Raw genomic sequence first — 17,366 nt, 5'->3', positions numbered from 1 at the left:
TGGGTCTGCGTCTTTATTCCCGTCTTGCCCCTGGGTTCTTCTGACCATTTTTTTTTCTTTTTTTAGATTCCAGATATATGTGTTAGCATATGGTATTTGTTTTTCTCTTTCTGACTTACTTCACTCTATATGACAGTCTCTAGGTCCATCTACCTCACTACAAATAACTCATTTTATGGCTGAGTAATATTCCATTGTATATATGTGCCACATCTTCTTTATCCATTCATCTGTCGATGGACACTTAGGTTGCTTCCATGTCCTGGCTATTGTAAATAGAGCTGCAATGAACATTTCAGTACATGACTCTTTTTGAATTATGATTTTCTCAGGGTATATGCCCAGTAGTGGGATTTCGGGGTGGTATGGTAGTTCTATTTTTAGTTTTTTAAGGAACCTCCATACTGTTCTCCATAGTGGCTGTATCAATTAACACATCCACCAACAGTGCAAAAGGGTTCCCTTTTCTTCACACCCTCTCCAGCATTTATTGTTTGTAGTTTTTTTGATGATGGCCATTCTGACAGGTGTGAGATGATATCTCATTGTAGTTTTGATTTGCATAATGATGTTGAGCATTCTTTCATGTGTCTGTTGGCAATCTATATCTTTGGAGAAATGTCTATTTAGGTCTTCTGCCCATTTTTGGATTGGATTGTTTGTTTCTTTAATGTTGAGCTGCATGAGCTGCTTGTAAATTTTGGAGATTAATCCTTTGTCAGTTTCTTCATTTGCAAATATTTTCTCCCATTCTGAGGGCTGTCTTTTCGTCTTGTTTATGGTTTCCTTTGCTGTGCAAAAGCTTTTAAGTTTCATTAGGTCCCATTTGTTTATTTTTGTTTTTATTTCCATTTCTCTAGGAGGTGACTCAAAAGGATCTTGCTGTGATTTATGTCATAGAGTGTTCTGCTTATGTTTTCCTCTAAGAGTTTGATGAGGTCTGACCTTACATTTAGGTTTTTAATCCATTTTGAGCTTATTTTTGTGTATGGTGTTAGGGAGTGTTCTAATTTCATTCTTTTACATGTAGCTGTCCAGTTTTCCCAGCACCACTTATTGAAAAGGCTGTCTTTTCTCCATTTTATATTCTTGCCTCCTTTATGAAAGATAAGGTGACCATATGTGTGTGGGTTTATCTCTGGGCTTTCTATCCTGTTCCATTGATCTATATTTCTGTTTTTGTGCCAGTAGCATACTGTCTTGATTACTGTAGCTTTGTAGTATAGTCTGAGGTCAGGGAGCCTGATTCCTCCAGCTCCGTTTTTCTTTCTCAAGATTCCTTTGGCTATTCAGAGGCTTTTGTGTTTCCATAAAAATTGTGAAATTTTTTGTTCTAGTTCTGTGAATAATGCCAGTGGTAGTTTGATAGGGATTGCATTGAATCTGTAGATTGCTTTGGGTAATAGAGTCATTTTCACAATGTTGATTCTTCCAATCCAAGAACATGGTATATCTCTCCAGCTATTTGTATCATCTTTAATTTCTTTCATCAGTTTCTTATACTTTTCTGCATACAGGTCTTTTGCTTCCTTAGGTAGGTTTATTCCTAGATATTCTATTCTTTTCATTGTGATGGGAGTGTTTTCTTAATTTCACTTTCAGATTTTTCATCATTAGTGTGTAGGAATGCAAGATTTTTCTGTGCATCAATTTTGTATCCTGCTACTTTACCAAATTCATTGATTAGCTCTAATAGTTTTCTGGTAGCATGTTTAGGATTCTCTATGGATAGTATCATGTCATCTGCAAACAGTGACAACTTTACTTCTTCATTTCCGATTTCGATTCCTTTTATTTCTTTTTCTTCTCTGATTGCTGTGGCTAAAACTTCCAAACCTATGTTGAATAATAGTGGTGAGAGTGGGCAACCTTGTCTTTTTCCTGATCTTTGTGGAAATGGTTTCAGTTTTTCACCATTGCTGACGATGTTGGCTGTGGGTTTGTCATATATGGCCTTTATTATGTTGAGGTAAGTTCCTTCTGTGCCTACTTTCTGCAGGGTTTTTATCATAAATCAGTGTTGAATTTTGTCAAAAGCTTTGTCTGCATCTACTGAGATGGTCATATGGTTTTTCTCCTTCAATTTGTTAATATGGTGTATCAAATTGATTGATTTGCGTATATTGAAGAATCCTTGCATTCCTGGGATAAACCCCACTTGATCATAGTGTATGATCGTTTTAATGTGCTGTTGGATTCTGTTTGCTAGTATTATGTTGAGAATTTTTTTTTTTTTTTTTTTTTTGCGGTACGCAGGCCTCTCACTGTTGTGGCCTCTCCCATTGCGGAGCACAGGCTCCGGACGCGCAGGCTCAGCGGCCATGGCTCATGGGCCTAGCCACTCCGCGGCATGTGGCATCTTCCTGGACCGGGGCATGAACCCGTGTCCCCTGCATTGGCAGGTGGACTCTCAACCACTGTGCCACCAGGGAAGCCCTGTTGAGGATTTTTGCATCTATGTTCATCAGTGATGTTGACCTGTAGTTTTCTTTCTTTGTGACATCTTTGGTTTTGGCATCAGAGTGGTGGTGGCCTCGTAGAATGAGTTTGGGAGTGTTCCTCCCTCTGCTATAGTTTGAAAGAGTTTGAGAAGGATAGGTGTTAGCCCTTCTCTAAATGTTTGATAGAATTCGCCTGTGAAGCCATCTGGTCCTGGGCTTTTGTTTGTTGGAAGATAGTTAATGACAGTTTCAATTTCACTGCTTGTGATTGGTCTGTTCATATTTTCTATTTCTCCCTGGTTCAATCTCGGAGCATTGAGCATTTCTAAGAATTTGTCCATTTCTTCCAGGTTGTCCGTTTCATTGGCATATAGTTGCTTGTAGTAATCTCTCATGATCCTTTGTATTTCTGCAGTGTCAGTTGTTACTTCTCCTTTTTCATTTCTAATTCTATTGATTTGAGTCTCCTCCTTTTTTTTCTTGATAAGTGTGGCTAATGGTTTATCAATTTTGTTTATCTTGTCAAAGAACCAGCTTTTAGTTTTATTGATCTTTGCTATCGTTTCCTTCATTTCTTTTTCATTTATTTCTGATCTGATTTTTATGATTTCTTTCCTTCTGCTAACTGTGGGGTTTTTTTGTTCTTCTTTCTCTAATTGCTTTAGGTGTAAGGTTAGGTTGTTTATTTGAGGTGTTTCTTGTTTCTTAAGGTAGGCTTGGATAGCTATAAACTTCCCTCTTAGAACTGTTTTTGCTGCATCCCATAGGTTTTGAGTCGTTGTGTTTTCATTGTCATTTTTATCTAGGTATTTTTTGATTTCCTCTTTGATTTCTTCAGTGATCTCTTGGTTGTTAAGTAGTGTGTTGTTTAGCCTCCGTGTGTTTGTTTTCTTACATATTTTTTCCGGTAATTGATACCTAGTCTCATAACTTTGTGGTCGGAAAAGATACTTGATATGATTTCAATTTTGTTAAATTTACCAAGGCTTGATTTGTAACCCAAGGTATGATCTATCTTGGAGAATGTTCCATGAGCACTTGAGAAGAATGTGTATTCTGTTGTTTTTGGGTGGAATGTCCTATAAATATGAATTAAGTCTATTTGTTTAATGTATCATTTAAAGCTTGTGTTTCCTTATTTATTTTCATTTTGGATGATCTGTCTATTGGTGAAAGTGGGGTGTTAAAGTCCCCTACTATGATTGTGTTACTGTCGATTTCCCCTTTTATGGCTGTTAGTATTTGCCTTATGTATTGAGGTGCTCCTATGTTGGGTGCATAAATATTGACAGTTGTTATATCTTCTTCTTGGACTGATCCCTTGATCATTATGTAGCGTCCTTCTTGGTCTCTTGTAATAGTCTCTGTTTTAAAGTCTGTTTTGTCTGATATGAGAATTGCTACTCCAGCTTTCTTTTGATTTCCATTTGCATGGAATATCTTTTTCCATCCCTTCACTTTCAGTCTGTATGTGTCCCTAGGTCTTAAGTGGGTCTCTTGTAGACAGCATATATATGGGTCTTGTTTTTGTATCCATTCAGCCAGTCTGTGTCTTTTTTTTTTTTTCTGTGGTACGCCGGCCTCTCACTGTTGTGGCCTCTTCCGTTGTTGAGCACAGGCTCTGGACGCCCAGGCTCAGAGGCCATGGCTCATGGGCCTAGCCACTCCGTGGCATGTGGAATCTTCCCAGACCGGGGCACGAACCCATGTCCCCTGCATCGGCAGGCAGACTCTCAACCACTGCACCACCAGGGAAACCCCAGTCTATGTCTTTTGGTTGGAGCATATAATCCATTTACATTTAAGGTAATTACTGATATGTATGTTCCTATTACCTTTTTCTTAATTGTTTTGGGTTTATTATTGTAGGTCTTTTCCTTCTCTTGTTTCCTGCCTAGAGAAGTTCCTTTAGCATTTGTTGTAAACCTGGTTCGGTGGTGCTGAATTCTCTTAGCTTTTGCTTGTCTGTAAAGCTTTTAATTTCTCTGTCAAATCTGAATGAGATCCTTGCTGGGTAGAGTAATCTTGGTTGTAGGTTTTTCTCTTTCATCACTTTAAATATGTCCTGCCACTCCATTCTGGCTTGCAGAGCTTCTGCTGGAAGATGAGCTATTAACCTTATGGGGATTCCCTTACGTGTTACTTTTTAATATTTGTTCTTTGTATTTAATTTTTGATAGTTTGATTAATATGTGTCTTGGCATGTTTCTCCTTGGATTTATCCTGTAAGGGACTCTCTGTGCTCCCTGGACTTGATTAACTCTTTCCTTTCCCATATTAGGGAAGTTTTCAACTATAATCTCTTCAAATATTTTCTCAGACGCTTTCTTTTTCTCTTCTTCTTCTGAGACCCCTATAATTCGAATGTTGGTGCATTTAATGTTGTCCCAGAGGTCTCTGAGACTGTCCTCAATTCTTTTCATTCTTTTCTCTTTATTCTGCTCTGCAGTAGTTATTTCCACTATTTTATCTTCCAGGTCACTTATCCATTCTTCTACCTCAGTTATTTCTGCTATTGATCCCTTGTAGAGAATTTTAAATTTCATTTATTACATTGTTCATCTCTGTTTGTTTGCTCTTTAGTTCTTCTAGGTCCTTGTTAAATGTTTCTTGCATTTTCTCTATCCTATTTCCAAGATTTTGGATCATATTTACTATCATTATTCTGCATTCTTTTTCAGGTAGACTGCCTATTCCCTCTTCATTTGTTAGGTCTGGTGGGTTTTTATCTTGCTCCTTCATCTGCTGTGTGTTTCTCTGTCTTCTCATTTTCCTTAACTTACTGTGTTTGGGGTCTCCTTTTCACAGGCTGTGGGTTCCTATTTTCTGTAGTTTCTGGTGTCTGTCCCCAGTGGCTAAGTTTGGTTCAGTGGGTTGTGTAGGCTTCCTGGTGGAGGGGACTAATGCCTGTGTTCTGGTGGATGAGGCTGGATCTTGTCTTTCTGGTGGGCAGGTCCACATCTGGTGGTATGTTTTGGGGTGTCTGTGGCCTTATTATGATTTTAGGCAGCCTCTGTGCTAATGGATGGGGTTGTCTTCCTGTTTTGCTAGTTGTTCAGCATAGGGTGTCCTGCACTGTAGCTTGCTGGTCTTTGAGTGGTGCTGGGTCTTGGCATTGAAATGGAGATCTCTGGGAGATTTTCACCATTTGATATTACGTGGAGCTGGGAGGTCTCTTGTTGACCAGTGTCCTGAACTTGGCTCTCCCACCTCAGTGGCACAGCCCTGACTCCTGGCTGGAGCACCAAGAGCCTGTCCTCCACATGGCTCACAATAAAAGGGAGAAAAAAAAGAAAGAAAGAAAGAAGATAAAATAAAATAAAGCAATGTAAAGTAAAATAAAGTTATTAAAATAAAAAGTAAAAAATAATTAAGAAAAAGAATTTTTTTAAAGTAATAATAAAAAAAATGGACAGAGCCCTAGGACAAATGGTAAAAGCGAAGCTATACAGACAAAATCACACACAGAAGCATACACACTCACAAAAAGAGAAAAAGGGGAAAAAGTATATACATCGGTGCTCCCAAAGTCCACCTCCTCAATTTGGGATGATTTGTTGTCTATTCAGGTATTCCATAGATGCAGGGTACATCAAGTTGATTGTGGAGATTTAATCCGCTGCTCCTGAGGCTGCTGGGAGAGATTTCCCTTTCTCTTCTTTGTTCGCACAGCTCCCGGGGTTCAGCTTTGGATTTGGCCCCACCTCTCCGTGTAGGTCGCTCGAGAGAGTATGTACTTCTCTCAGACAGGACGGGGTTAAAGGAGCCGCTGATTCGGGGACTCTGGCTCACTCAGGTCAGGGGGAGTGAGGGGTACAGATGCGGGGTGAGCCTGTGGCGGCAGAGGCCGGCGTGACGTTGCACCAGCCAGAGGCGCGCCGTGCGTTCTCCCGGGGAAGTTGTCCTTGGATCCCGGGACCCTGGCAGTGGCGGGCTGCACAGGCTCCCCGGGAGGGGAGGTGTGGAGAGTGACCTGTGCTCGCACATAGGCTTCTTGGTCGCTTCAGCAGCAGCCTTAGTGTCTCATGCCTGTCTCTGGGGTCCGCGCTGAAACCCGCGGCTGGCGCCCGTCTCTGGAGCTCCTTTAAGCGGCGCTTTTAATCTCCTCTCCTCGCGTACCAGAAAACAAAGAGGCAAGAAAAAGTCTCTTGCCTCTTCGGCAGCTCCAGACCTTTTCCCGGACTCCCTTCCTGCTAGCTGTGGGGCACTAGCCGCTTCAGGCTGTGTTCACGCAGCCAACCCCAATCCTCTCCCAGGGATCCAATCTCCGAAGCCTGAGCCTCAGCTCCCAGCCCCGCCCTTCCTGGCGGGTGAGCAGACAAGTCTCTCGGGCTGGTGAGTGCCGGTCGGCCCAGATCCTCTGTGCGGGAATCTCTCCGCTTTGTTCTCCGCACCCCTGTTGGTGTGCTCTCCTCCGTGGCTCCAAAGCTTACCCCCTCCGCCACCCGCGGTGTCGGCCCGCGAAGGGGCTTCCTAGTGTGTGGAAACCTTTCCTCCTTCACTGCTCCTTCCCACTGGTGCAGGTCCCATCCCTATTTTTTTTTTTTTTGGAAGATGTTGGAGGTAGGAGTTTATTAATTAATTAATTTATTTTTGCTGTGTTGGGTCTTCGTTTCTGTGCGAGGGCTTTCTCTAGTTGTGGCAGGCGGGGGCCACTCTTCATCACGGTGCACAGGCCTCTCACTATCACGGCCTCTCTTGTTGCGGAGCACAGGCTCCAGACGCGCAGGCTCAGTAGTTGTGGCTCATGGGCCTAGTTGCTCCGCGGCATGTGGGATCCTCCCAGACCAGGGCTCGAACCCATGTTCCCTGCATTAGCAGGCAGATTCTCAACCACTGCGCCACCAGGGAAACCCTGTCCCTATTCTTTGTCTCTGTTTTTCCTTTTTCCTTTTGCCCTACTCAGGTATGTGGGGAGTTTCTTGCCTTTTGGGAGGTCTGTGGTCTTCTGCCAGCATTCCGTAGGTGTTCTGTAGGAGTTGTTCCACGTGTAGATGTATTTCTGATGTATTTGTGGAGAGGAAGGTGATCTCCGTGTCTTACTCTTCCGCCATGTTGAAACTCCTCCCCCATCCTAGCAGTTTTTAAAGCTCTAAGAGTGTTAGAACTATTATATCTCTATACCCTTTAATATTATGGTAGGAAGGTCAACTGAACTAAATCCAACTGACCAAATTGCATAGTTACATACAATTCTACCTTGAAATATAGAAATTCCATTTGTGTAAAAATATATTTAAGTAAAATATATTTATTTTATATAAAACACTGCAGCTTAAAAAGATTCATAACCCAATGGCAGAGCCATTCCCAGGGAGGATCAGAATTGTTCAGTTCAGGAGGTCTTGGAGGCTTTTATTTTTGTTCGTTGGTTTGTTTTTGTTTTCAATTCCCATTTATTTTTGGCTTCTTGGAGAGTTATCTGAAAAACAGGAGAGGGAAATGTTAACTGGACAGGTCGGAGGAGTGGGCACGAGAAGGAAATATAGGGTTACCCAGAATGGCAGAAATCTAGGTGCCCCAGAGTGGAAAGAGAGAGCAGACATTCAACAAACAACAAATATTTATTGAGCACCTATCATATACCAGGCAGTGTTCTAGAAAACTCCCCCCCCCCCCCACCAAAAAGAAAAAGCAAGATAGAGGCAGAAAACACAAATTCTGAGGGAGAAGAAAGGGGCGGTTGAGGAGGAAGGCTGAGGGGACTGAGAAGCCTGCGGTTGTGGGGACTCGGCCTTAGGCCTCCTCTTCAGCCTCCTCACTGAAATCCTCCTCTTCTGCAGTGGCATCCTGGTACTGCTGGTACTCGGAGATAAGGTCGTTCATGTTGCTCTCAGCCTCGGTGAACTCCATCTCATCCATGCCCTCACCTGTGTACCAGTGGAGGAAGGCCTTCTGGAGGAATATGGCAGTGAACCCCTCTGAGATGCACTTAAACAGCTCCTGGATGGCCGTGCTGTGGCCAATGAAGGTGAGTGCCCTTATGAGGCCATGGGGTGGGATGTCGCAGATGGCCGTCTTGACATTGTTGGGGATCCATTCCATGAAGTAGCTGCTGTTCTTGTTCTGCATGTTGAGCATCTGCTCATGCACCTCCTTCGTGGACATCCATCCACGGGAGACAGCAGCCACGGTGAGGTACGGGCCATGGCGGGGGTCACAGGCAGCCGTCATGTTCTTGGCATCTAAGACCTGCTGGGTGAGCTCGGGCACAGGGAGGGCCCGATACTGCTGGCTTCCATGGCTGGTTAGAGGGGCAAAGCCAGGAGGAAGATGTGGAGCCGTGGGAAGGGCACCATGTTGACTGCTAGCTTGTGGAGGTCAGCATTGAGCTGGCCAGGGAAGCAGAGGCAGGTGGTGACACCATTCATGGTGGCTGAGACGAGGTGGTTCAGGTCCCTGTAGGTTGGCATGGTCAGCTTGAGGTTGCAGAAACAGATGTCGTAAAGGACCTTGTTGTCAGTGCAGTAAGTGTCATCAGTGTTCTCCACCAGCTCATGGACGTTGGCGTTGTAGTGCTCAACCACAGGGTCGGACACTTTGGGTGAGGGCACCACACTGAAGGTGTTCAGGATGTGGTCAGGATATTCTTTACAGGTCTTGCTGATGAGCAAGGTGCCCATTCCAGAACCCATGCCCCCTCCCAGCGAGTGGGTCAGCTGGAAGCCCTGCTGGCAGTCACAGCTCTCGGCCTCCTTCCGAACCACATCCAGGACCGAGTCAGCCAGCTTGGCCCCCTCTGTATAGTGGCCCTTGGCCCAGTTGTTGCTTGCCTCCAACTGACTAAAAACAAAGTTGTCTGGTCTGAAGATCTGACCTAAAGGACCTGAGTGAACAGAGTCCATGGTCCCTGGTTCTAGATCCACCAAGATAGCACGAGGAACAAATTTGCCACCTGTGGCTTCACTGTAGCACACGGAGATGCGGTCCAGCTGCAGGTTGCTAGTCCCATGATAGGTGCTGGTGGGGTCAATGCCATGTTCATCACTGATCACCTTCCAGAACTTGGCACTGATTTGACTGCCACACTGACTGGCCTAGATGTGCACAAATTCCCTCACTGTTAAAATTTACTATAATCTTTTTGCTCTGTTCAAAGTGTGTACGGGGCAAGAAAATGGTATGTAATTAGTTTTTCTCTGCTGCTGATCGCAGGCTGGAAGGATGGGATGGGTCCTGGAGGCTGGAACAGTGAGGTCCTAATGTGGCGGCAGGAAGGTCTGAGAGAGCTTGGAGGCTTTTGCGTAAAGGCTATGATTTTATTGATAATTTTGCCTGTGTCATAACCTAAGAGGGTTAATATAGGGCTTTTTTAATTTTTAGGAAACACAAAGATATACTTTATGTCTCACTGCAAAGATAATTTGTTTGGCAGCAATATTGATTACCACTTAAGTGAGAAACTAGGTTTGTTCCAAAAGGATTTCATAGCACAAGCTTGGGAATGTTCCCTCCTCCCCCCTCCTTTTTTGTATGAAGAAAGAAAAAAAAAATCATTCTCAAAGTCACTTCAAATGTAAGTTACCAGTTTAAAAATGATCAAGGAAAGAAGAAAACATGTTGAAGAGTGCTGTGACTGTCTTGAATCACATTTCTAAGGGCATGACACCAGTGACATGATTGCTTACTTTTCGTGTTATTAGACTACGATGGGAAATAACCACTGAATTCTGACTGAGATAAGCCATCAAAAAGTTAAGTGTCTCCCATATCAAACTGTCAACTAAAGCATCTTATTTATCTCCTGCCTCTTCCTTTGGGAGACCAGATGTAGGTGAATGAGAGTGTGACATTGGAAGAGACTTGACCTGGTCTAACCTTTCAAGGCTGAGCAGTTTCACTTTTTCTGCTAATTACAAGACACCTTCAAATAATTTTTGCATCTTTTTTCCAGATTTATTGAGATACAATTGACATATAATGTGTAAGTTTAGGATGTACAACATAATGATTTGATATATGTATACATTGGGAAATGTTTCCCACTATCAGATTAGTTAATCCACCCATCAACTCACATAATTACAATTTTGTGTGTGTATAGTGAGAGTGTTCAAGGTCTACTCTCTTAGCAACTTTCAAGTATATAATACAGTATCGTTAACTACAGTCATCATTCTGTACCTTACATCCCTAGGATGTATTTGTCTTATAACTAGAAGTTTATGCACTTTGACTGTCTTCACTCGTTCTCAGCCTGCACCCCCAGCTCCAGAAACCACCATCTATTCTGTTTCTATAATTTTTTTTTTAGATTCCACATATAAGTTAGATCATATGATATTTGTCTTTCTCTGTCACTTATTTCACTTATCTCACAAATAATATCCCAAATTTGCTTCTATCATTCATTTTTTTTCTAATGAATACATGGATGTTGTGGGAATAGCATTCTAGATATTAATATATTAATATTTTTCTCTGATTCCTTTCCTATTCCATCAGCCTGTTTTGTTGGACACTGGGAGGTGACTAAAAGGGAACATTAGAAAAAATAAGAAAACCTGACAAGGAGATGTTTACAATAAAGCCAAGGAATGTAGGGACAATCACAGTAGCAAAATTTAATTCTTAACACAATCAAGGAAAAATAATTCTGAAAATGGCAAATTTCTCCTTGCTGTAGATATGGCTCTCAGGAAGGATATACTGGGCACTTACGGCACGTAGAAGGACTGAGTTTGGTCTTGAAGTTTACTTGACTAGGTCATCTTTCTTTCTACCCAGGTATCTTTCAGTGAAAGGAGAGAATGGCTTTCAGGCCTCATGCTATTTCTTCCCATTCTATAATTTTTAGATTTAATCAGCATTTTAAACCTTCACCAAAAAGGAAACTCCATACTTAAATGGTCTTATTGGCAAATGCTACCAAATATAAAAAGAAAAAATAATGCTAATCTGACACAAAGTCTTCCAGAGAATAAAAAGACTAACTGCACTTCAATATGTTTATGAGGCCAGTATAACCTTAATGCCAAAACCTGAGAAGGTTGGTATAAGGCAAATATCAGGCCAATCTCATCCATGAACATTGCTAACATTGTTTTAGGATTTTGTTATCTAACTAAATCTGGCAATATATGAAAAGGATATTATATCATGATCAAATAGATTTTAACCCAGAAATCAAAGTTTGGTTTAACATTTGCAAGTCAATTAGTGTGATTTACCACATTAACAGGATAAAAGAGAAAAACAGATACAGAAAAATAATTTGATAAAGTTCAACATCTCTTCATGATAAAAAACTTCAGCAAACTAGGAATAGAGGGAAACTTCCTTAATCTGGTTATGGACATCTGCAAAAAGCATACAGCAAGCATCATACTTAAAGCAGAACTGTTGAAAGCTTTCCTCTGGACTAGGAATGAGACAGGAAAACCTTACAGAAGTAAGGTTCTGTAGGCAAAGAAAAATTAAAAGCTACAAGGATTCAAAAGAAAGAAATGGAAATGTTGTTATTCTTATACAATGTAATTGCATACATTGAAAATCCAAAACAGTCTACATATATGTAGTTAATAAGTTTAGCAAGTTTCGTGGGTACAAGTTCAACATATAAATTTTTATATGGTTCTATATAACAGAATAAAGTGATTATTTGTGGTGGCATTAAAAATATAAAACTCTTGGATATATATTTAATGAAAGATACGTAAGGCATCTACACACAAATCTGTAAAGCATTATTGATAGAAATTAAAGACATAAATCAATAGATGTGTGTACCGTGTTCACTGATTGGAGGATGCAGTATTGCACAGATGTCGGTTCTCCCCTAATTCATTTATAGATTTAAATCACAACCAAAACCTGAATGAGTTTTTCATTGTTATTGCTGTTAAAGTTAACAAGCTGATTCTAAAATTTATGTGGAAATGCAAAGGGCTAAGAATATCCAAAATACCCTTAAAGCAGAAGAAAAACATGGACAACTTGTACTACTGAATATCTGGGCTGAAAGCCAAAATAATTGGCAATAGATCAGTGGAACAGAACAGAGAATTTAGAACTAGACACACACAAACATGAACTCTTGATTTGTGATAAAAGTTGCAGTATAGAAGAGAAGTGGAAAGATGGTCTTTTCAATAGATGGAGCCAGGTCAGCTGGCTCTTCACATGGGAAAAAAATGAAACTTGATCCCTATTTTGCACCATAATTAAGTCCAGTTGGATAGTAGAGCTAAATATAAGTAGTAAACTAATAAAATGTCTAGAAGGTAACATAACACAAGATCTTCATGATCTTTCCATGTGGAAAGTTTTCTCAATAAGAGACAAAAAGCATTAACCATAAATGAAAATATTAATAAATCAGACTACATTAAAGTTAAGAAATTGTAGTCATCAGAAGACACTATTGAAGAAAGTGAAAGGTAAACCACACAGTATGAGAAGACATTTGCAATACATGCAGTTGACAAAAGTCTCATTCCCAAAATATAGAAAGAATTTCTAGAAATCAGGGAGAAAATAAGACACAGACAATTCAATAGAAGAATGCATTCTTGAAAAGGTACTTCACAAAGACCATCTCCAAATGGTCAATAAACATATGAAAAGGTGTTCAACTTTAAGTCATCAGAAAAATGTAAATTAAATCCCCTCTGAGATATCACTACATATTCAATAAAATGGCTAAAATTTACAAAGACTGATGCAGAGCGATTGGAACACTTTATACCCAACTGGTAAGAGTTAAAGTTGATAAAATGCACTTTAGGAAATTGCTTAACATTATCTACTAAAACTGTATGTATCCAGAACTAATTACCTAATATCCAATTCTACTTCTAGCAATAAGACCAATAGATATTGACACAAAAATACATGTTTAAGAATGTTCAGGGTACCATTATTCAAAATAGCCACAAGCTGGGAACAACCAATGCTTGACAACAGTAAGAAGGGTAAACAAATTATGCATATTTATACACTCAAACACTATCCTGCAATAAACTCTCATGAACTTCAATTACATGTAACAACATGAATCGATTTCAAGAGAAGAGGACAGACCCACAAAAAATATATACTGTTGATTCTATTTATGTAAAGATTGAAAATAGGTAAACTAATGGTATTAGAAGTCAGATTAGTAGTTACCCTTAAGGAGGAGGAGACATGAGTGGACTTCTCTTCCTTGACCTTAGTGATGTTTACATAATTGTGTTTGCTTTGTGATAATACATGGATTGACGTGTGTATACATGTTACTCAGACTCTGAACCAATTATCTCCAATGCCGCTGCTAACGCCTGGGTCCAAGCCACCATCATTACCATCATTTTTCACCTGACTTGCTGGAGTAGTTTCTTGATTTTTTTTTCTCTGCTTCTACTCTTGATCCACTTTAATGTGTTCTCAACACAGTAATCAGAATATTCTCTTTAAAAATAAGTCAAGTTATATCACTCTGCTGTTCAAAATCCTGCAATGGCTCCATGTTTCACACAGTGAAAAAGCCGAAGTCCTTACCACCCGCCCGTGAGAACCTGCATTATATGGTCTGGTCCTCAGTTCCCTCTGTGTAGTCGTCTCCAACTCCTAACCCCCAGCTTGCCCAACTCCTCTGTCTCCCCACTATTCCACGTTGCCCACTCTGGCCTTTTTGCAGTCCCTGGAACACCAGCATGCTCCTTCCTCAGGACCTTTGCAGTGTTGTTTCTCTAGTCCAGCGTGTTCTTTCTCGAGAGACCTGTGGGCTAACTCTCTCCCTCCAAGTCTCTTGCAGATGTGACGTGTTACCCTTACTGCCCTGTTTAAAATGTTACCTTGTCCCAGCCCAATTAGAGCTCCCAGTTCTCCTAACCCTGCCTTCATTCTTAGTTTTTACAACACGTATATCTCTCTAACGTACTATATTATCCTTTTATTTTTCATCCTTATCATTAATTTTCTTTCCTTGCTAGAGATAGAACAACACATTTATTTTCTGTCACTTCCTTCAGGGACCCTTGTTTCATTCACTGATACATCTCAAGCAGTTAGAATGCTGTAGGTGCTCAATAGATATTTGTGGAATGGATGAATGAGCGTATTGAATGTCTAACATGTGACAGGAATTCTACTAGGCGCTGGGGGTGTAACGATAAGCAAAACCAGAAACAGTTGCTGCTCTCATAGAGTGTTTGCCAATCTGAGAGACAGTTATCATATACCATAAACAAATGCTTGGTTACAAAGTGTAATTAGAGCTAAGCATGCCTTGAGAATGATCACTGAGGAATCAATCTTGGTCTGAAGGTGGATCAGGGAAGACTTCCAAGAGAAAGTGTTGTTTGAGCTGAGATATGACGAAGATGGGTAAGTGATTCTTGAGGTAAGGCCCAGGTCTGGACATTTTTAATAAAACTCCCCAGATCTTTCTAATGTACAGGCAGCATGGAGAACCATTCTATACCGGGGCTTCTAAACCAACTATAATGTATGTACAGATCACTTGGGAATCTTGTTGAAGTTCAGAAGCTGCCTCAGAAGGTCAGGTGTGGGCGCTGAGATGCTGTAGTCCTGTCGCGCTCTTGGGCATGCAGATGCTGCTGCTCTGCAGACGACATATTGACAAGCAAGCCTCTAGCCTCTGGCCCTACAGCACCTTCTCATGACGATAGTGTTTTCTAAATTATCAGCTGATTGAGTCCTCTCTCTTTGCTTCCTCTCTATGACTACACATCCTGAGAATCTAACTATTTCAGCTCAGCAATGTGCATGTTGTTCAGCCACGACCAGACGGGCTGGGTCCTCACAAAGGACAGGGATTGTGTTCAGGTCATCCTTGTGTCCTCTGCCTAATCCACTGTGGCCGTGATAAATGCTCAGTTAATTTCTATTGAACAGTACTGTCTCTGTCCAGGCAAGTCCTTTTCTTGACATGTTATATGTATAAAGGATGATTTAAATTATCCTTTGAAATGCACCATTCATTTTCACCTTGCCATGAATATAAATGACAACATTTATGTTTACAATATGCCTGGTCAAACACATGTTCATGAGAAAAAATAAACACAGTAAATGTAAAAACACATCATAAATTATGGAATGTTATAGAATTTTGGATATTACCATTATTATTGTAATAATAGAAAATGTATATTTTAACATTATTTATAAACAACATTTATTTTTTAACTGAGCTTCACGGTATTTTTAAGAACTATGGGGAGAAGTTGAGTTCTTAAAGATAGAATACTATGGCAAGTTTATTAGATAAGAATATATAATTTTACCATGGAATGTATGGTTAATTCTTTTCTTTTTTTTTTTTTGAGATGTGTGCTAATTTTACAGGCTTGTTGCAAGCTTTTTAAAATTTATTTACTTTTGGCTGTGTTGAGTCTTCGTTGCTGCGCACCGGCTTTCTCTAGTTGCGGTAAGCAGGGGCTACTCTTCGTTGCGGTGCGCGGGCTTCTCATTGCGGTGGCTTCTCTTGTTGCGGAGCGCGGGTTCTAGGCGCATGGGCTTCAGTAGTTGTGGCTTGCGGGCTCAGTAGTTGTGGCTTGTAGGCTCTAGAGTGCAGGCTCAGTAGTTGTGGTGCACGGGCTTAGTTGCTCCGTGGCATGTGGGATCTTCCTGGACAGGGGCTCGAACCCGTGTCCTCTGCATTGGCACACGGATTCTTAACCACTGTGCCACCAGGGAAGTCCCAGTTGCAAGCTTTTAATAGCAGGGATTTTAATAACTAATTTTGAATTAGTAATTATTTAGCACCTATTATTGGGTCTTGAGTTCACAGGAATGTTAAGGACCCATGGTAATGGTTAGGAAAATGGTCAAGGGTATATCAGAACACTGATGTTTACCTTATGTGGAAGGGATAATGCTCCCATGAAAAATCTGATCTATTTTGGCCAAAGCCTCATACACTGATTTTCTATTTAAATCATAAATCCAATGAACTGATACTGTAAAATTAAAACAACAGACGTAACACTTATCAAGTGCTATTCTAGGCACTTCACAAGTATTAACTCATTTAAAAGGTAATTATTATTATTAGCCCAATTTTACAAGCTAGACCCTGAGGCTCAGAGAGGCTAATATTGAAAGTTATCTCCCCCTAGGAGGAAAGCATGTTTGAGACACCACAATAAAATTTGAATATTTCAGAGAGCCATGGAATGGAGGGGAAAAAAAGCAGCTCTGGAATCTGACAGATTCACATGAGAATCCTGGTTCTGCCATGAATTCCGTGTAAATTCTTGGGCAAATCACTTAACCTTTCAGGACCACAGTTCTCTCATATACAAAATGGGATAAAATCATGTAGCATACTTATTTTCCTTATGCCTCTTCTACCCAACTAAGCTAGAAAGTGGGTATCAAGACCAACAGACTGAGACCTGTCATCATAATAGGTATCCTTCTAATGCCAACATTATCAAATTAGGCAACAATCTTGCCTCTCTCCCTTTCTTCCTACCTACCTGAGTAACTTACCATTCGTTATATACCTGTTTCATGCCAAATGCTTTACATACATACACTAAGCTTTTCTTTTTTAAAATTTCTTCTTTTTTCCCCCCGTTATTTTTCCCCAACAGTTCCGTGAAAGATGTATTGGCAACCCTAAATTACAGAGGAGGTAGGCAGGGGTCTGGTCTAGGTTGTCATTGCAAGTCATGCAGGAGTGCTTGGACTACATACTTTAAGTGGTAAAAAACTAGGACAATGTTAATTTCAGCATGGGAGGGACATGTTTGTTTATATGTTTCAGATATATCACTTGGGAGTTAGTAAGAAGAAGGGATTTGGAGACGGTGTTAATATTAAAGTTGGGATGGCTCATAGGAAGGCAACAACCACAACCACGGCTGCTGTTTATAAGATGTGTCAGCAACTGTGCCAAGCACTTTCCGTGTAGAGCCTCACAGCAACTCAATGAGGAAAACAGTATTTAACTCCATTTAACATATAATAAAA

General features: G+C 40.7%; 1 pseudogene; it reads right to left on the bottom strand.

Moving 5' to 3' along the window:
• Window positions 1-8,177: 8,177 nt before the first annotated feature.
• LOC114893004 lies at window positions 8,178-12,509 on the bottom strand (annotated as a pseudogene).
• Between the last annotated feature and the right edge of the window lie 4,857 nt (window positions 12,510-17,366).

Source organism: Monodon monoceros, unplaced genomic scaffold (genome assembly GCF_005190385.1).
Source record: "Monodon monoceros isolate NGI ecotype Baffin Bay Population unplaced genomic scaffold, NGI_Narwhal_1 Super_Scaffold_12, whole genome shotgun sequence".
NCBI classification, from domain to species: Eukaryota; Metazoa; Chordata; class Mammalia; order Artiodactyla; family Monodontidae; genus Monodon; species Monodon monoceros.
The sequence above is the reverse complement of the archived record's forward strand: the minus strand, read 5'-3'. Positions and strand labels throughout refer to the sequence as shown.